Below are 21,886 nucleotides of genomic sequence, written 5' to 3' on the forward strand. Positions count from 1 at the left end.
CTGGGCAGAAACAAGGAATAGAAAGACGACAGTGGCTGGTGCATACTAACCCAGGACAGAGTGACAGGTGCTGAGGTTGGAGAGGTGGGCAGGGGCCCATTCAGACCCATGGGGCCTTCTGGACCACTGTGGGCCTTTGCATTTTATTCTGCATGCAATGGGAAGCCATCGATGGTTTTAGGCAAGGAAATGACAGAATCTGATTTGTGTTATTAAAGGCTCATTTGGGCTTCTGGGTGGAGAAGGCACTGGAGAGAGACAAGAAGTGGAAGTAGGGGGTCAGTTAAGAGGTCACTGCAATAATCTCAGCAGGAGAGGACAGAAACTGCGGATGGGGAGGAGTGCAAGGATTCGGATACATCCTGGAGGGAGACACAGGGCTTGCTGGTGGATTAGACGCAGGAGGAACAAAAGGGTACCGTGAAGGCTGCCTGCTAACCTTTTCACTTAGAACCAGGCGAATGGATGACAGGACCATTTTGTGGGACGAGAAAGGCTAGGGGAGGAGCAGGTTCGGGAGGGGAAAAAAATCAAGTGTTGTGCTTTGAAAGAGTCATCCAGGTGGAGACGGTAAGTGTGCTGATGGAGAGGGCTGGGCTTCGTACAAAGGCACGGGGAAGTATCCATTACCTTTATCCCCAGGCCCGTTTAATAGTTGGAAAGATTACAGTAATTTTTAGTTTAGCCAGAAATGGATGCTGCCTTTTCCTTCTGAAAGGAATTGTCATTAACAAATTTGAAAAATTGGTCATTAATGTAAAATGATGTTTTGTACGATAGCAATTGCATCAGTCAAGATCCCTTTGGGTTACAAGTGACAGAAACCCTAGTTTAGTTTCTGGCTAAAGTCTAACTGGCTAATGCAAAAGGACACTTTTCTGGCTCACATAATCAGACCTCAGAAAGAGAATTAGTGAAGCTAGTCTTAAGAACCAGAGAGTCTCACACTTTCAGACCTCTCTACCTCTTGTCCCTGCTTCTCATTAAATGTAGCCTTCATTCTCCCTGGCCAAATAGCTCAACTAGAAAGATACCTGCTGGGAGCTGCAGGAAGCTCTGGATTTTTATTCTTTATGTTTCTAAACAGAAAGAAAAAAGAATTCTTCTCAGATAGCTTAAGATAGAACATCCCATGGAAGGACTCTGATTGGTTCATTTTGAGTCACATGCCTATCTCTGAACCAACCAGTGTGCAGTGTGGCCAGCGGGATGATGTGGTATGACTGACCCAGGCTGCTCTTGTGCTCACCTTGTTCAGAGGGGCACAGTATGTTACCAGAAGAAAGGAGAATAGAGGCTGGGAAGATAACAACAAAATCTACCGCACCATGTTACTTTTCTGAAAATAGAACTAAGAATCTTATAGCTAAAAAAGATCTTAGAAGACTCAGCAACCTCCCAATCAATGCAAGATTCTCTTCTACAATATTCCAGCTTCTGCTCCATCACTTTCAAAGCTGGGAAACACACTCCTTCACCAGTCAACCCATTTCTCAACAGTGCCAATCATTTACAAAATAAATTTGCTTCCTTGTCGTCATCATCCATGGGCTCCAGTTCTAAGTTCATGTTCTCTCCTCTAGGTCAACACTGTGTCTACTCCTTTCACTACTCTTTTGAAAGCAGCTCATATATCCCTCTTCAGCCTGCTCTTCTCCAGGATCCATATTCCTCGGAGTTTCAACTGTAGTCATCATGGATGGCTTATTATTATAGGAAGGCGGGGGAGGCATCTAGTCCCCTGGATCATTAAGCTCAGGGTTATAGTATCAAGGAATTTGTGGGGAAAGGCAGGGAACCAGCAGAAGGAGGAAAAGCTCCCCACCTCCCCAGGCTTTCCCACAGCATGGACTCCACCCCAGCCAGCTGCCTGTGCTCCCAGGGGGCCAGCCAGACAGCAGGGAGCATAAAAACACTTCAAGAAAATTCAGTTTTACAGTTTAAGTTAAAAAGAAAATAGATAAGATAAAAATGAATTTAGAAGAAAAAGTTAAAAGAAGGCTAAGAAGAAATAAATGAAAAGACTAAGGACAGAGGAAATGTGTAATGACAGTTTTAAAGGGAAAATATATGCTCATTAACAAGAGTGTTTAAAGGAATGAAATGGTTAAGACAACAAAATTTTTTTAAGATAAAAATAATTAGGAATATTCAGATAATAAAATAATAATCAGTAAAATAAAATAAAAAGATTTTTTAAATGACTTTAAACATTATAAGACTAAAAAATAAAACAGAAATATGTTAAGCTGAAGGCAGCAGAGCAGAGTCCAAGGGCCAGAAGCACCAGGCAGGGCTGTGTGGGGAGCCTTACGGGCTTTCTCTAAGCCTGGGTTTCTCTTCAGGCCCCCCTACAAACTGAGATGCTTGGCCAGCCACACCTGTGTCAGAGCCTCCAAGAAGTCCTTCTTCCTTAAATATCTATCCAGGAAAGGCATTCAGTGGTGCCTCCCCTGGAACTGGAGGACATGTGCGTGCCCCATCCAGCATCAGTCAGCCCAGACGCCTCAACCACGGCTCTTATGATGTGGATTCTAGAGGCCTCACGCTCATGGATTATCACAGCAGAAACCCTCTTTAAAGGTGATTTCAGGGGCCGGCCTGGTAGCTTAGCGGTTAAGTGTGCACGCTCCCCTGCTGGCGGCCCTAGTTCGGATCCCGGGCGCACACCAATGCACCGCTTCTCCGGCCATGCTGAGGCCGCATCCCACATACAGCAACTAGAAGGATGTGCAACTATGACATACAACTATCTACCGGGGCTTTGGGGGAAAAAAGGAGGAGGATTGGCAATAGATGTTAGCTCAGAGCCGGTCTCCCTCAGCAAAAAGAGGAAGATTAGCATGGATGTTAGCTCAGGGCTGATCTTCCTCACAAAAAAAAAAAAAAAAAAAAAAAGATGATTTCACACACCTGGAAATTTTATATATATATATAATATATTATGTTATATATAACATTATATATATTATAGGTAACATTATATTTAACATAAATTATTATATACATAGTTATATATATTCTATAGATAGATATCCATCCCTTGGACCAGCAATCCCACGTCTAGAATCCATCTCAAAGATATGCCAGATATTCAAAATGATGTGAACAAACTCCTCATTGCAGCTCTATCTTCTTCCAGAAGACTGGAAACAATCCAAATGTCCATCAGTAGAGGACTGGTTCAATAAACGGTGCTACATCCACATGAATGGAGTACTATGCAGCTGTGATAAGGAGTGAGGAAGAGTTCTCTCTGCAACTTTGAAACGATCTTCAGAACATACTGTTAGTGAAATCAGCAAGGAAGAGAAGGAGAGGAAGTGGAATACACAACATATGTGTGTATTCGTGTATATTTTTTAAGATAACAAATAGAAGGATAAACCAAAAAAGTAATTTTTAAATTACTATCTATAGACAGAAGGAGGAAACAGGATTAGGGGACAAGGATATAAGCTAGACTTCTCTGAACCAACCTTATTTTATAGTTTTGACTTTGTAAGCATGTAAATATTTTAGATAAATAAAAAGAAAAAAAACTGAATCCTTAAAAATGTGAAACAAACTGAAGCAAATGGCATTCACTGTGTGTCAAGTCGGTAACACAGCCATACACAGAAAAATTACTTTTACTCTATTATTATTAATTTTTCCTGAGGAAGATTTGCCCTGAGCTAACACCCATGCCAATCTTCTTCTATTTCGTATGTGGGCCGCCAGCACAGCATGGCCACTAACAGAGCAGTAAAGGTCTGCACCCGGGAACCAAACCCAGGACACCGAAGCAGAGTGCACTGAACTTAACCACTAGGCCACCGGGGCTAGCCCTACTTTGACTTTAAAACACAATACTTTGACTACTGCATTTTGAATCTAAACTAAGGACAAAAGGAATCACAAAGGAATCTTAAACTGCAATCAATAATCCTATTGTTAGAAATAATATTGATAATATTATTTTGAAATTATTGTGTGTGCATGTAGTAGGATAAAGCAAGTAAGTAATTATATGAGTTATAAAGAACTAATATTTTCAGAGCAAGAGAAAAGAGATCCAAATATAAAATGTAAGGATATAAATTTTGTAATCTTAAATTTGAATTGGAAACATGACTATAAACAGGCTTTATTTCTCTCTTTTTAAAAAATATGCATTTCCTAGTTCTATCCACCGGAAAGGCCTTGAAAATATGCCAGCCACAGAGTAGCAATAAGCACCTCTAGCTCACAGATTGTGGTCTCCTAAATAACATTTCCCAACAAAAAGAACCAGGCCTCTGGGAGAAACGGCTGATTCCAGGATCCAAGGAAGAAAAGTACAAAGCACATTTTAGAATATCTTGTCATGCTGGGAACAAGGAAACTATCAAAGATCTAGGATTATGTCAAAAAGACCCAAGAGCCAACTTGATGCAACTCTCCCTGGCCAAACATGGACACACTGAGCATCAACAATGATAACAGGGTCAATGAATCAAGAGAACATAACAGTCCCAAACATGTATACAGCCAATAACAGAGCTTTAAACTACATGAAGCAGAAAAAGGAAAAACTAAAAAGAGAAACAGAAAAATCTACCATTGTAGCCGGTTATTTTCACACCCTTCTCTCAATGATAGAACAAGTAGGCAGAAAAATCAAAGATACAGCAGACTTGAACAACACTATAAACCAACTTGATATAGTTGAAATTGACATAACACTCTGCCCGACAACAGCACAGTACATATTCTCTTCAAGTGCATCAGAATCAAACAAAAAGCAGGAAAACAATAGAGAAAATCAATGAAGACAAAGACTGGATATTTGAAAAGATAAATAAAAGTGAAAAACATCAGACTAATCAGGAAAAAAAGAGAAAAAGACACAAATTATCAATATCAGAAATTAGAGGGGACATCACTACAGATCCTAAAGATAAGAAGGGAATATCATGAATAACTTCATGCCAATAAATTCAACAAATTTAATGAAATAGACAAATTTCTTGAAAGATACAAAATACCAAGGTTTACTCAGAATATATAGGTAACCTGAATAGCCCCATATCTATTAAAGAAATTGAATTTGTTGGGTTTAAAAAAAAACCTTCCCACAAAGAAAACTGCAGATGCACAGTGCTTCACTAGTGAATTCTGCCAATATTTAAGGAAGAAATAATATAAGACTCATACACTGAAAACTAGAAAACATTGCTGAAAGAAATTAAAGGCCTAAATAAGTTAAGAATGTACCTTGTTTATGGAATCAGAAGACTCAACCAATATTGTTAAGGAGGCAATTCTCCTCAAATCGATCAATAAATTCAACAGAATTCTTATCAAAATCCCAGGATGTTTTCATAGAAATCGGCAAGCTGAAGGCTTATATGGAAATGTAAAGGACCTAGAATGGCCAAAACAGTTTTGAAAAAGAACCCAAGTTGGAGGACTTACACTATCTGGTTTCCAAACTTACAGTAATCAACACAGTATGGTGTTGGCATAACCCCACACTGACATAGAGGTCAACAGAATAGAATGAGAGTCCAGCAAAAGACCAACACATTTATGGTCAATTAATTTTTGACAAGGTGTCAAGGCAATTCAATCAGGAAAGGATAAGCTTTTCAACAAATGGTGCCAGAATTGGATATCCATATACAAAAAAAAAAGTTAGACCTCTACTCACAGGATATACAAAAATGAACTCCTAAATCCAAGAGCTAAAACATAGAATAAAATCATGGTGACTTTGGGTTAGGCAAAGATTTCTTAGATATGACATCAAAAGTACCATTCATGGGCCGGCCCCGTGGCTTAGCGGTTAAGTGCATGCGCTCCGCTACTGGCAGCCTGGGGTTCGGATCCCGGGCGCGCACCGACGCACCGCTTCCCCGGCCATGCTGAGGCCGCGTCTTACATACAGCAACTAGGAGGATATGCAACTATGACATACAACTATCTACTGGGGCTTTGGGGAAAAAAAAGGAGGAGGATTGGCAATAGATGTTAGCTCAGAGCCGGTCTTCCTCAGCAAAAAGAGGAGGATTAGCATGAATGTTAGCTCAGGGGTGATCTTCCTCAAAAAAAAAAAAAAAAAGTAACATCCATAATAGAAAAAAATTGATAACTTGAACCTCATCAAAATGTTAAAAGCTTGCTCTTCAAGAGACACCATTAACAAAATGAAAACCCGAGCCATAAACTGGGAGAAATTATTTACAAAACATATATCCAACAAAGGAATTATATCTAGAATATACAAAACTCTTACAACTCAATAATGAAAAGACAAATAACCCAATAAAAAATGGGTAAAAGATTTGAATGGATAATTCACCAAAGAAGATATACAAATATCTAATAAGCATCCAAAAAGCTACTCAGCATCACTAATGCAGTTCATTGTATGTCAACTATAACTGAAAAAAAAAGGTATAAAATAAAAAACTGATTGGTGACCTTTAGGAGCTGTTAGGGCATCAACTCATCATTCTAAAAATTATTAGGAAACAAAAAGAGTCAAGCAATATTGTCCAGTCTTTTCTATGTGAATTGTGCTTTGGGAAAAGTAAACAGTCGATGGGAAAAAAAGGTTTTTGTAGAATCACAGTCATAAATACAGAAGGAATAATAGAATTAGAAAACCACTATTGTGTAATCCTTAATAAAATAATAAATCTAGACAAAGAGCATCAATGGCTGCTAAACCCATTAGGTTGGAGGCTGATGTGGAATTTCATAATGGATGGATTAGGCTGACCACATCTGAAGTCACCAGTAAAATTAGCACCACTAAATGTGGAACAACCAGACATGTACCTTCTCTTGTGATGCAATGGTACATAGTACCACCTAGAAAATTTTTGAAAAAAAAAAATTTGAATCTGAATATTATCAAGCTTCTAGATCTAATTGTCAGGGGGAATTTAACAACACGTTAAAGGATGCCTTCAGGATGCAATTAGCCCAGTTCTGTAGGAAATTCTACAGATCAACAAATAAATATCATAAAAAGGAGTGGGGAGAGAGGGAATTGGTATAAATTAAAAGAGACTTAAAAGATATATCCTAATCAAATGCAATGTGTGGGCCTTGTTTGGATCTTGATTCACACAAACCAACTGTAAAAATAACTTTTAGGGCCCAACCCAGTGGCCTAGTGGTTAAGTTTGCGCACTCCGCTTCAGTGGCCTGGGGTTTGCAGGTTCAGATCCCAGGCACAGACATACATACTGCTCATCCAGCCATGCTGTGGTATCCCACATAAAAAACAGAGGAAGATTGGCACAGATGTTAGCTCAGCAGCAATCTTCCTCAAGCAAAAAGAGGAAAATTGGCAACAGATGTCTGAAAGTTTTTTTTTTTTTTGGTGAAGAAAATTGGCCCTGAGCTAACATCTGTTGCCAATCTTCCTCACCAAACAAAACAAAAGAAAAAAACTTTTCAGAGGTGAGTGTGGAAATTTGAGCACAGACTAGGTATTAGATAATGCAGAGGCATTATTATTAACCTTTCTAGGTGTAATGATGCTGTGGTTATACTTTTTTTAAAAGTAGTTACCTGTTGGGTATACATACTGAAGTACTTACAAGTTAAATTAAACCATATCTGGGATTTCCTTTAAAATATTCCAGTGAAGGTGCAGGGGTAGGGGAGAACAATGATATAGATGAAACAATGTTGACAATTCTTGAAAATAGTGATGGATGGATACACCAGGGTTAAATATACTATCTTCTCTACATTGGGGTATGTTTGAAATTTTCCATAATAAAGAACAGGGGTTTTGTTTTGTTGAATTTTAAGTGGGCTGTATTCATGCAGATCACAGCCCTCAGGCTGTGTTCTGACCTACCAGAGCTCAACAGGAGTATTCCCTCCCTTTATCCACTGGGCTCAATGTCTGTAAGGCGCACAAGAGAGAAATGAGTCAGGTTAAGAAAACAGCAAAAACAAAAAACAAAGCAAGCAGGTGGAGCAGTGGCAGCTGGCACCCACCTCTGTGTTGGGGGTTAATGGACAGTGCTGGGACTATGGCAGCGGAAGATCACATGCCCATCCAAAGGGCGTAGCCAATGTCGCCATGTGAGAATAAGGGCCCCAGATGGCCAAGTCTTCTGATTTTTCATTAGAAACTAGGAATCTGGGCATTTCAGTAAAATCTCTCAATATGTGGGCAAATGATTAAAAATTTTTTAAACACTTTGCAAGTCAGTGCTAGACAGCCAAACAAAACCTGTTTGGAGGCTAGATTTGTTTCACAGACTGCTGTTTTGTGATCTCCGACACCACACCATGTAATGCATTTTATAGTGATGCATTAATAATTGGTTGACGTTCCTAGCAGCTGGGTCATACGGCTGGCACAACTGAGGTTGCACACATCTGAAATCCCCAGATCCTCTACAAGCCAACAGCTGTCAAGTCAGGCATCCCACACACTGAACTCTGAACTGAACATAGGCTTACAATTATCTCTATCAAATTGCATCTTGTCATTTGTCAGAAACATTTGTCTCTGGATTGGCTCTACTCTTCCTCCAAATTCTACAGAATTTGCTCTCCCTTCTGGCTTTGTATCACGCACAGTTTTAATAAGCCTGTCTTCATCCATGCCATCTACAAAGCTAATGTCAGCCTGGGCTGTGTCCGACTTCTCTTCTGCCAGAGATCTGCAGCTGTTCAGCTATAACTTCACCCTACTTTCCAAGTTCATCCACCTCAGATTTAGCCGTCTTCCTCCTTGAAGCCACCATACATTATATACAGGCCTACTCCACTAAAGTCTTGTGGTGACAGTAATGCCACCTCCTTACATCTGTATAGTACTTAATGGTTTTTAAAGCATTTTTCCAAAATTTTCTGACTTGATCTTTATCGCCCAACACAACCTTAAAAAATCCTATCAATATCACACTAAGATGTTAAAATCTGCCAGTAGTCTGTTTATTTGTAACCCACTAATAATTTCCTAGCTGGGGATTTCTAGATTAAACAGAGAAAGGGCAACTAATTTAGCCTCCTTCTTTCCCACCTCACCATCTTACCAGAAAAACAGTTCCCAAAACCACCACCATTCCAGCAATAGCCAATAGGGACAGAAACAATATTTAAGAGCAAGAATGTTCTAACCATAAGAGTTGACAGAAAATGGAATGGCTTGCCTTGTGAAGAAATGACATTTTGATGCTAGAAGTTTTCAACTAGGAGCTGAGGTTTTGTAGAAGCGATTCCAAGATGGATAGGAAGTTGGGCAGAATGCTCTCTCATTCATTTATTTCTTTCCATGTGGGGAAGCTGCTCTGTGCTCAGCTCTCAGAAGTACCTGACCAGTTCTTGCAGTGAGTAACCTCTGAAGGTCAGAAGCCTACACTTGGGAAGTCTGATCATTTTTATGCTTTGTACATTTTTAAATTAATTCTCTTTTAAAAAGCAGTTTTCAGAAAAAAAATTTTTTTTAATGCCAGCTTTTTCTCCACTGTTCAAGAAAGAGAGAACCCGTACAATGGAATATTATTCAGCCATAAAAAGAAATGAAGTACTGATACAGGGTAGGATATGGATGAATCTTGAAAACTGCCTAAGGGAAAGAAGCCAGTCACAAAGACCACATATTATATGATTCCATTCATATGAAACTCCAGAATAGGGAAATGTATAGAGACAGAAGGTAGATTAGTGGTTACTTAGGGCTGGGCTAGGCTGAGGGGCTAGCGAGATGATAGCTAAAGGATACAGGGTTTCTTACTGAGGTGATGAAAATGTTCTAAAATTGACTGTGGTGCTGATTGCACAGATCTGCGAATATACTAAACTCCATTGAATTTGACACTTAATAGGTTAATTGTATGGTATGTGAATTATATTTCAATAAAGCTGTTTTTTTTTTAATTAAGTGAACTTTTTTTTTAATTGGATAGATATTTGTTTCCAGGCCTTGGCTAGATTTCTAAAGGGGAGCTCTCCCCACCTGCTGAGGATGAGTCTGAGCCAGAGGCTCTGGTTGGGTGGGGAACTGCCGCCAGGTTAGGTGAGGGGGTGGACTTGCTCACATCTCAGCTGGCTTGAGGCTCCCCATTCTGAATCCGGGGCTGGGGTTAGTAGCCAAGGGGACAGACAAGAGCTCCGCCCTCAGCCCACTCTGTCTCTGAGCTTTCTAGGTCTTGCTTCTCACCACTCCGGGTAGTATTTCCATCCTGGGATTTAACTACCAGCACCTCCATAAAAACAGCGGAAACCACTCTTTTGGGAGTAGGCGTCCGGGAGGCCTCTCACTCCAACTAAACTTGTTCCCTACTTTGCCCACACCTCCTGGGGATGCGAGGCACCCACTCAGCCCTTGTCAAAGCAGCCCCCGCGTCTCGGAGGAATGTTCCCGTGCTGGCTTCAAAAACCAGCTGGCCACGCGGGCGGGGTGGGGGGGAGCCAGATCTTCTGGCCCAGGGAGGTCTTCTGCCCCTGGGATTTGTGGCATGCATGAACGGACACCCGCCACTCGGATATCACTAGAAACCGTCTGCTCTCCGTTCTGCCAGCGAATTCCAATACTCCAGACTGACACCGGGGAGAAGGGGCACAGAGTGGGGAGAGGGAAACGCCCCTGGCACATTTCCCAGACTCTGCAAATCCGCCCAGGGAGGCCTGGGTGCCTGGGTACGGGAGAAGGGCCCGCGGTCTAGGGGTCCCTGCAGATCGGGGGGAGGGAGTAATGACTAGTTATTACTAGTGCAAAGGGAGGGGAGCGGCTGCTCCACTAGCACCCCCGCGCTGGGCCTCGGGCCCCAACTCCCGGGAGTAGTCGCCCAGCTCGGGCCCCGCCACCCAGCGCGCGCCGCGCCGCACCCTGTCCTGGGCAAGGGGCAGCGACCGGGAGCTCGGACACGCCCGGCGTTTTCGATGTCGATGCCCAAGCAGGGCCCCATCACCGGGGCAGCGCTCTGGGACCTCCCGTCCGCATCCCCAGGACTGAGGCCTGAGACTGGGTGCCGTTAAAGGAAATGCCTAGGAAGAGAACTAGGAGGGAGCAGTAAGTAAATGTCCCGGTTCGAGCGGCTGGATGGTGCTCGAGGGCAACAAGTAGCTTGAAGAGCGGGTAAGAGGCTCCAAAGCGAGCTGCTTCCTGCCTGCGGCGGGGAGGAACGTGCAAGCAGAGTGATCAGACACAGGAACTGAGAAGGCTAAAGAGGGACTAACTCGTTCCCTTGGGCGAGGAGATAAAAGGGGGGTGCGGGTATCCAAAAGGGTCGTGCTCCAGGTGAGGCTCGAACTCACAACCTCGGCATTGCTCTGCATGTACTGCTGTATAAGTACCGCGCGCTAACCGATTGCGCCACTGGAGCTCCGCTTAGCCGGCCTCGCGATGGTTCTATCAGGGTTCACGCAGGCCCGGTGCGGGCCTTCGCGGAGCATGCGCACCCGTGGGTCGGGGCTCGGCGGGAACAAGACCTGGCTCTGAGTCCGCTACAGCTTCCGGCCCGGCGGCCCCGGCTGAGTGAGCCCGGGGGTTCTGCGAGCGTCTCCCTCGGGGTTGGAGGGCCGGTTGGCAGGGCCGTGACGGGCGGGCCACTGGGGCCCTGAAGAGAACGCAGCCCCCCTCCACGGGCAGCGCGGGAGGGGCAGCCCCGGCCGCTGCGGTTTGCAGCCGCCCCCGCATCCTCCGTGGAGCTTCGCCTCCCGGGAGCCGGCCCCGCGGGGAGGGGGCCGGGCCCCAGGAGCCGGGCTTGCGGCCAGCGGGCGGGCCTTGCTGCGGGCGTGGGGCGGGCCGAGCGGGGCGGCCTCGGCTCAGCGGCCGCCCCCTGCCCTGCGCCCCCGCGTGACCAGTAAGGAGGACCCGGCTCGGACTCCCGGCACCGCCCTGGAAGTTGGCGCGAGCGGGAAAACCCTCGGATGAGCGAATCGGGCGCCTGCCAATGGGGCGGCCAGGGAGCGCCCGCGCCGGGGGCGGACCGAGGGCGGCGACCGAGCGCCAAGACCGGACAGGGCGGGGGTTTCAGCATCAGAGCCTTGTCCTACCCTCATTTTTCCGCGGCCCCTTCTTCCGTCCTGAGCGGGATGCTCGGAGCACTCCGAGCAGAAGGGGTGTCCTCGACACCGCGTCAGGCCCCGGGCATTCCGGGGGCGCGATGATAGCCCAGGCCTTCGAAAGGTTGCAGGCTAAGCCCCGCATGCTTTGTTGGGCCACAACGTGTTGCTCTTGTTTAATTTTAAAACTAGTTCCTAATATTTAAAATGAGGAGGTCGCATACAAGTATCTGGATATCCATTTCTTTTTTAAAAGCCAGAAAATGTAAACACTGTACCCAGGGCCGAATTATGACTGTCCTGTGCCGTGGGCACTTTGTCTCTGTGGGCCCCTTCCTCCATTAAAAAAAAAAAATTCTTTTTAATTATATTTTACTACTGCAGAATAAAGACAAATATAATCCGGTCTGGGTTTATATTTACATTCATTATTATTATACTGATTTTTTTCTTCTGACTTGAAAAGAATTTAAAATGTAAATTTTTTGTGGGTTCTAGGCACTGTGCGTACTGTACCTAATTGATAATTCTGCCGGGAACCTGCATCCCCTGGAACGGTAGCTGCAACCACCTCCACAAAGTGCTCCCCCCCCACCCCCCCCATTGTCTCCTGGGCTTCTGTTGGCGTGTTGGTCACCCTGTTTGGTGACCTCTGCCTTCCTGGGAGAGCCAGAAGAGCAAATAACAGAACACTCTGGCAGTAGATTGGGGGAACCGGCATGAGCAAGTGATGGGGGCAGCGTAAAGATCACGTATGTAGTCACTTCGATGGTGACCTGCCCACAGTAACAGGTTGTGTTAGGGTGACGAGCAGTAGCATCGTAAAAAGCCTTGAAATTAGAGCAGAAGAGATGAAAGTGATCAGGCAGACGCGGAGTCAGCAGCAGGTTCTGTGTAAGGCAGGGGCCTCCTGACGATGGTATTTTTAGGAAGCTCAATGCCATGTGCGGACTGGGGTTATCCACCGGGAGACAGGAGGTCAGTGAGATTTTCCAGATGGTTTTATAAACTATGAGAGACACACATCCAGAGCAAGAGCTCAGAAAAGGGATGGTCAACACCCCTGCAAGATCCCATCAGGCACCGGGCGGGTGGTGGATGCAGAGTTGTTTACAAAGTGCCAGGATTAGGGCTGCTTGAGCATGCGTGGGCGAGTCCAGGGTAAATCTAGGGCGGCAGAGAGGGAGTCTTTGAAATAAGTCCCTCCCAAAAGTTAGATCAGGCTGGAAAGGTAAATGCATGGTTTGCCATGGAGAGGGAATAATCTTTTCCCCCAAATTGAAAGGAGTTAATTTCCTGATAAACAAGAAAGTAAATTGTGGACCCATACACGGTGTCTTCTCAATCCTAGTAGCATTCGCAGAGTCTGCTCTTCCTCCCTCCTGAGCCCCTCAGGTAGAACCCACCGGGTGAACTGTGAGCAGCAAAGTTGGCCCCCGGTGGTCCAGCTTCCCTTCTCACTCTCCTCTTTCATGGATCTGCTCCTTTATTGGTTCAGCAGATATTGACTGATCCCTGGTTTCATGGGAGGGGAAGACAGCACCGCATAAAGGCTTTGGGAACTAAAATAGCTTAGTTCTTAAGGAAATTGGGGGTCTAAAGGAGGACCCTAGTGAGAGCAATGTTCAACCTGGAGGGGGGCGGTGTCAGAACCTCTGCTACCAGAGAGATTTTCCAGCAAGGAAAAGTCTCCTGAGACCTTCAAATCCCTTAACCTCATACAGATTGACGCTGAAGAGCAATGAATTAAGAGTCTGAGCTGTGGCCCTTCCTGGCTGTGCGACCTTAAGTAAGCCTCTTACCCTCTCGGGGCCTCAGTGTCCTCATCTATAAATTGCCGGATCTAGACCAGATGAGAGCTTTCTAGCCTGTCTTGACTAGAGAACTCCTTTCACCTTGTGTACTGTTGCCAACACCTTGAGATTATTTAATCACTTAATTTGTGTGATGTGTAATACAGAAGTGATTGTTAAAATAAAACTTATTTTAGATACATGTATAATCATAAAACAATCTTGAGTAATACCTATAATATAAAAAGACTAGCCTCAACATTTTTCCATTTACCATGCAATGCAAAATGTTTCATTTACTTTAAATTAATTATGTAAAGGAAAAGCATGCTTTGTTAAATAACTTTTAAAAGAACATATATCATATTTGGTATTGGGACAAATGTATATTAAAATGTATGAAATTTAATGATTCATTGTAGCATCAAAAATAGACAAAAACTGCTTTCGTTAAGTGAATGTTTGGAATTTATGCTTTTTGCACTTTGGAAAAAAACAGTTTATTTTTATTACTCTCATGTTCTTGTGTCTAAATGATGAGATAAAAGAGAAGAGTTCAGGCTGCTATATGAAAGCATCGTTCTGCAAATAACATGAAGTGGGTATGGCTGGTCTCTATTCTTAATAATGAAAGGCCAAACTGGACATAGTGGTCACTAGGTTTGCTTTTTGGCTTTGGTTTCTGACATACAGGAGACATCAGGATGAGCCAGATGAACATTTTGATCAGCTGAATGCAATTTGCACAGCTAGTGAATGATCATCTTGAGTCCAATTTGTAGAATTTTCATTTTATGATCTTCATTTACTTTGTTTCAACAAACCTGTTATATTCTTTGTTTCCAGCCAGCATTTCTTATGGGTATATATTAAGCAGTATATGACTTTAAAAGGTTTGCCAAGCAGTCAAAACTCGCCCAGGAACCCCCTGGGCAGCTGCGTCTCATGTCTGTGGCAGGGTCTGCTGCAGCCGCTGGTGAGCACGCGGTCAGAGGCTCCCAGGGTGTTCCCATTTTAATGGGCAACAGGTTGTCTGAAGAATTCTCTTATTTATTTTCTAAATAGAAATTTAAAAGATGTCACTGCCACTGGTAACAGTGCAGACCATCCTGAATGCCTCTCAGAACGCGTAGGATTGGCAGCATCTAAGATCCCTTCCTGTCCAGCACCAGTGGGGAAATGACCCTTTATTTTCCCTTAGGAGGAGAAAGATGTGTGAGTCCCAAGGCCCAAGCTCTAGGGAAGTGTGATACAGATTTGAACCAATTACACGGAAGAGTGGATCATGATGATAATTTTGGGAAACACAGATCCCTTCACTCTGGATTGAAGCTGAAATGAAGACATGGTGAGAGCCTATCAGATGCGAAAAAAATGTTAAAAACTGGTAACATCCAATGTCTGTAAGAGTGTGGGGAAATGAACAGTGTTCAGTTTTGTTTTGTTTTTAAGACAGTTCAGCAGAATCTATCAAATGCACATATCCTTTGACCCAGCAGTTCCACTTTTATGAATCCCTCCTATAGAGACACTTGTACCTGTGAACAAATATACCATATTTCATCAAATCTTGGACACCCTAAACCGTAAAATGTACCGTTAGTTTATGCACCATTAAGAAAGAAAAAAATGCTGCCATTTTGACTATGACACCATGCTTTCATATCGCTTAGACTTTTTATTTTATACTTATTTATTTTTTTTTTTTTTGTGAGGAAGACCAGCCCTCAGCTAACATCTGATGCCAATCATCTTCTTTTTTGCTGAGGAAGACTGGCCCTGGGGCTGACCCTGTGGCATAGCGGTTAAGTGCGTGCACTCCGCTCCGCTGCTGGCAGCCAGGGTTTGGATCCGGGGTTCACACCCATGCAGCACTTCTCTGGCCATGCTGAGGCCACGTCCCACATACAGCAACTAGAAGGATGTGCAACTATGACATACAACTATCTATTGGGGCTTTGGGGGAAAAATAAATAAAATTATAAAAAAAAAAAAAAGGACCAGCCCTGGACTAACATCCGTGGCCATCTTCCTCTACTTTATATGGGACACCCCCACAGCATGGCTTAACAAGCGGTGCATCGGTGCGTGCCCGAGATCCAAACCAGGGAACTCCGGGCCACCGCAGCAGAGCACATGCATTTAACCTCTTGTGCCACCAGGCTGGCCCCTAGTTTATACTTATTAAAAGAGCTCTTTTAGACAGACTCAAACATACATTTTTTTTAATCATATGTGACCCTTGACAGCTACTGCTTCCTGCTCAGCTTTTCAGCCTCTTAGTTTCTTCCACTTACAAACCGGTCAACACCTCAAGGAGGGAAACAGCTCAGGGTGTGGCACTTAGCTCCGTGCATTTCTCTCTCCCTGAAATCTTGGCCCCTCAACACCTCAACTGCCTTGGGAGCTCTTTGTTGCCTTCAAGCAGATTCGTGTATGTGTGTGTGTGTGTGTGTGTGTGTGTATTTTATTTCTAGCTACTGTCGGTGGGAGTAGTTTGACAGAAAATGATACGTCAAGAGCTGGCATGCCACGTAATTTATCCCCCAAACAGGGACATTTCTGAGAATGAAAGGGGCATGGTTAATAATACTGGATCAACGAGCATGACTTGTGACTGTCACAGACGACCAGGAACACGTGGCGACCCTAATCATCGCCCCCTTTGTACTGCTATAAATACATAAAACATAAACAGGAGAGATTCCCTGTTAAATTTTTTTTAATTATGAGACCATAGATAGAGTGTGTGCCAGTTATTAACTTAGTGCTTCTCTGTTCCAAATACACCCTTCTTTGCCCTGCTCTGTGATCCTGTCGGCTTTGTCGGTGGAAGGTGCTAGAGGAACACTGAAGAGGCTTCTCTCCCGGCTCCTCCAGCACAGCTGCCGGTGGGTGGCTTCCCAGTGAGATTTTGCCATCACCCAGCACCCAGTTTTCTGCTTGCCAACCCCAGCCTGCAGCATCTCAGCAAACTTCTCGGCCATCCAATGGGCCACCACCACGCCTTCACCGATGAGTTCTGAGTCTCAGCTTGGGCGGGGAGGGAGGGCCTTTCCAAGTTTATTCCTTCAGTGGGTTTTCTGTGTCATGTCTGGAGGTAGTAGCTGCTCCCTTTATCCGTTATTCTTGTATTCTTTAGAGTTCCATTTATCCTTCTTAGTAGTTAATCCCTTCTTACTAGTTTACAATCCTTTATATTGAATTTTCCCTGTTCAAATTACTGGTGTGGTTTCTGTCTCCTGACTGGATCCTGGCTGATAAAGGATGCATTAGTTATTTATTTCACCTGTCATTTGAGAGCAAAATCTTTCAAAGAATCTGGAGAACGTGATGGTAGGTGGGTAAAAATAACACACTTACACAGTGCTTACCATGTGCCGGGCACTGTTCTAAGAACTTTACATCTTATGAACTAATTTAATCCTCATGCCAACCGTATGAAGTAAGTAGCATTACTATTTCCTTTTACAGATGAGAAAACTGAGGCAGAGTTGAGGTTACCTAAGTAAGTGGTAGAGCTGGGAATTCTCCATGCCCTCAACACTAGACAGAGTCGGGTGCTCAATTTGCCACTGGAGAAGGAGACCCTGGAGAATGCCTGGCGTTTAGACAGTGCCTCTCAGGGGTTACCCTCAAGAGAGGCGCTAATCAGGGCTCACAGAGACCCTGCATGATGGTGGCCAAAGGGTCCTAACTTGAAATATGGGAAATACCAGATAGAACTAGGACTGCTAGAGAGATGAAAACTGGGACCCAGGTATGGTAAGCACCCGAATGCCCGAAGCCCTCCTCCTGAGAAGATGGGGTAGTTCCTCTGTCTGTTCTGGCAAGAGTTGAACCCAAACCTACTGGACCAGGTAGAGGATGGCATGTCTTAGAGACTAAGCACAGAATGATGGGCTCTCCCTTTGAGAGGAGGAAGAAGAGTCTTAACAGAGGCAGCCATGGAACTCTGGGGTTTCAGTTACACTCAGGGCTGTCTTGAGGTCACAATTTTAGGGTGAATAGGAAAGGTCACCTTTGTTCATATCTCTGTTCAGCCAACAACTGACTGAGTGGCTTCAATAATATTCCTTTACATGTACACACCACAGTGGGCTTAGCCGTTCTTCTATTAATGGACATCTTGGGTTATTTTCTGTTTGCAGCTATTATAAATAAAGCTGCTAAGAGCATTCTTGTACAAGTGTTTTTGCTTTTATTTCTTTAGGGTAAATACAGGAGTGGAGTTGCTGGGTCATAAGGTAGGTTGATGTATAGTTTTTTTTAAGTATTTTTTATTGTGGTAAAATATATATAACATAAAATTTACCACTTGAACCGTTTTGAAGTGTACAATTCAGTGGCATTAGGTACATTTACATTGTTGTGCAACCATCACCACTATCCATCTCTAGAACTTTTTCATCATCCCAAACTGAAAATCTGTACCCATTAAACACTAACTCCTCATCCTCCCTCCCCCCAGCCCCAGGTAACCACTATTCTACCTTCTGTCTCTACAAATTTGACTATTCTAGGTACCTCATATAAGTGGAATCATGCAATATTTGTCCTTTTGTGGCTAGCTTACTTAAGTTAACATAAAGTTTTCAAGGTTTATCCATGTTACAGCATGTGTCAAAATTTCATCCCTTTTTAAGGTTGAATAATATCCCATTGTATGTACATACCACATTTTGTTTATCCATTCACCAGTCAATGGACATTTAGGTTACTTACATCTTTTGGCTATTTTGAATAGTGCCACTATGAATGTGGGTGTACAAATATCTGTTCGAGTTCCTGCTTTCACTTCTTTTGGATATGTACCCAGAAGTAGAATTGCTGGATCATATGGAATTCTGTTTAATTTTTTGAGGAACCACTATACTGTTTTTCACGGCAGCTGTACCATTTTACATTGCCTCCAGTAATGCACAAGTGTTCCAATTTCTCCACATCTTCACCAACACTTATTTTCTGTTTGTTTGGGGTTTTTTAGTAATAGTAATCCTAATGAGTGTGAGGTAGTATTTCATTGTGATTTTGACTTGCATTTCCCTAATAATTAGTGATGTTGAGCATCTTTTCATGTACTTACTGGCCATTTGTATCTTCTGTGGAGAAATATCTATTCATATCCTTTGCCCATTCTTTAATTAGGTTGTTTGGTTTTTTTGTTGTTGACTTTTAGAAGTTCTTTATATATTCTGGATATTAATCCCTTATTAGATATATAATTTGCAAATATTTTCTCCCATTTTGTGGGTTGCCTTTTCACTCTCTTGATAGTGTCCTTTGATGCACAAAAGTTTTTAATTTTGATGAAGTTCTATGTTTAGTTTTATAAGAAACTGCCAGACCTTTATTTCCAAAGTAGTTGTGTCATTTTATACTCCCACCAGCAACGTTGAGTGTCCCCATTGCTCTACATCCTTGTCAACACTTGGTGTTGTCAGCCTTTTTAATTCTAGCCATTATACTAGGTGTGTGATAGCATCTCACTGTAGATTTATTTTGTATATCCCTGATGACTAATGGTGTTGAGCATTTTTTGACGTACTTATTGGCTCTTTGTATATCTTTTTGAAATATTTATTCAAATCTTTCACCCAACGTTTTGTTGCTTCTTTTCAGTTTGTTCTGTCTTTTTTTGTTTTGGGGGTTTTGGTCATTTTTTTTTTATTAAGTTGTAGGAATGGCTGATATTTCTCAGTTTCCTCATCTGTACGTAGCAGGTATGAATTCCTCCATAACACCTGGGCTACAAGAAAAGCCAAGCTTGGACGCTGTCCACAGTGTCCTGGACTCCTAAGAACCCGTATATGTCCACTCCCATCCAAGGCATGTGGGATCCATGCCAGGAAGAATGAGGGGAAAGCCACAGGATGTTGGGCTGGAGGGGTGGGTGGTGGGGAGCGTCTAACACAGCGTGATTTGAAGGGAGGTAGCATTCAGTGGCTCCTGGCAGAGGACCAGCGAGCTCTAGAATATCTCCTTAGGAGGAACGAGGGAAGAAAGGGAGGCTGGGAGAACCCACTAGCCCTGGAGCCAGAGAAAATGGAAATGTAGCAGATATATAAACTAAACTGAAAGCTCATAGCAGAGCTGGCCCGTGAATGTCTTCCTGAGGACCTTCCATCTGTGAGGTGACAGGAGATATAACTTCCTGTTCTAGTTGCAGAGAGCTCTGAAAAGCTGACAGTGACCACAGTGCAGATGAAGGGCTTTCTCCTCAGCTGCCCTTCCGTACCCTGCCCTATCTAGTCACGTCTCAGCTGAGGCTGCAGGCTCAGTCCCAGACCCAACAGCTTTGATCACATTAGAGAGGTCGGGTAATGGAGGGCTGACTGCTTTTATTATCTGATGCCCCCATCTTAGAACCTAACCCTTCCTGAGTTGCAAATCACAGCCATAAACAAATCTTTTAATATACAGAATTAAACTTATAAAAGTGTATCAGTCTGGAGACGGAAACCATGCCAGTTATTTAACAAAGAGAATGTAATACAGAGAACTGTTAACTAGGTTTAGAGCTGTTAACTAGAGAACTGAAAAATTTTTTGCAAAAAGAATTCACAAAAGTAGCAATGGTAAGAAGCAACTACCACCTCTAGGGCTGCGGGAACCAAAGGAGAAATTGAATTACTAAAACTTGGAAGTTGGAGGAGACCTTCTGCGGAATTTAAATTGAAACTCAGACCTCTGAGAGGGCACGCCAGCTTCTGGTATTGGTATCTCTGATGGGGTCACTCTAAAGCTGATTCTGCAAGAACTGGCAAAACTGCAAATTGGATTTAGAAACTGCTGAGGGAAAGAACCAAGGTGATAAGCCCAGGAACCACGGGCTGACAGGACAGACACGAAGCAATCAGGAAAGAGCAAGTCCCTTCTTTCTCCTCCATCCTGCCATCTCCCTCTATCGCCTCCATTTTGCAGGACCCAATAGAACCAGCTGGCAAAGCATAAATGGAGTTTGCAGAATCCCAGCCCCTGTCTCATAATGCAGAGTGAAGAAAGTGAGTTTGGAGCTGAGAGACAATAACTTCATAACTGGCACAAAGGGCTTAACATCTTAAAGAATGCAGGTACCCTGCAGGCAAACAGGAGCATGTTGGCAATAACCCACCCATCCTCTCCTCACCCAGAAACGTGAGAGTTTCTTACAGCAGGATAGACCAAATGTCCAAGAATCTGCCATACAGACTTTCCTTTTGTTACTTCCTTTGGTGATTCTAGCTCAGCAGTTCCCAAGCTTTCATGTCTAAGAATTACTGCATACTGTACTTTATAAGTGAAATAAAGAATTTTCTAATTTGATTTTAACTATATGCAACTTTTGCCTTACTAACTTTAGAACCAAATCCCTAACCCCCACCCCCACCATACACCGCAGCCCCACTGGAGTCGAAGGAGGCAGAATTCCTTAAGAAGAAAAACTGCATCAGTGGAAAAAGCACAGGCCTTGATTGGGCACAGGGTGTTTATATTCTGGTGCCTCTATTTACCAGCTGTGTACTGTTGGGGGCGCCAGTTAATACTCTGAGCTTCAGTTTCCATTTTCTAATCTGTAAGTGGAGATTAAATGAGAGAATGTATGGTGATTAGCACAGAGGGGGCCATGTAGGAATCTTTCAGTAAGCGGTAAGCAGAGAGGGTGTTATTGCTGTTGTCGTAGTTAGGCTCCTCAGACCTCAAACTACACTCTGATCCGGGGGAGAAACTGTTTCTCGCTGATTACTTGAAGAATAATCTCAAGGCTAAGGAAAGTAGCCGTTAAGTAGAAGCAGGTCCGAATGTCGACAGTTTCCATTGAGTTCCCGGAGAAGTGAGTATGCGATTGAGAGTATAAGAGTGCTGGGCCCAAAAAGACAACAGCAAATGAAGGAGAGAACATGGAGAAATCGGAACCCTCACACACTGCTGGTGGGAATGTAACATGGTACAGACACTTTGGGAAACAGTCTGGCAGTTTTTTGAAATGTTAAACACCAAATCCAACAAATGAAAGATATAAATATAAAATAAATAAATACATAAAAACACTAAAACACTGGAAGAGGAACTCTCAACAGACCTGAAACTGAACCTGAAAGGAA

General features: G+C 43.4%; 1 non-coding gene across 1 annotated transcript; it reads right to left on the bottom strand.

The window, feature by feature from the left end:
• Positions 1 to 11,234: 11,234 nt before the first annotated feature.
• TRNAI-UAU (transfer RNA isoleucine (anticodon UAU)) lies at positions 11,235 to 11,327 on the bottom strand. Its single transcript is given in 2 exon segments — positions 11,235 to 11,270; positions 11,290 to 11,327. It is a non-coding gene; the product is annotated as a tRNA-Ile (tRNA).
• Positions 11,328 to 21,886: the final 10,559 nt, after the last annotated feature.

The sequence above is a fragment of the Ceratotherium simum genome, chromosome 11 (assembly GCF_057802395.1).
Source record: "Ceratotherium simum simum isolate JZ-2026a chromosome 11, ASM5780239v1, whole genome shotgun sequence".
In the NCBI taxonomy this organism is placed as follows: Eukaryota; Metazoa; Chordata; class Mammalia; order Perissodactyla; family Rhinocerotidae; genus Ceratotherium; species Ceratotherium simum.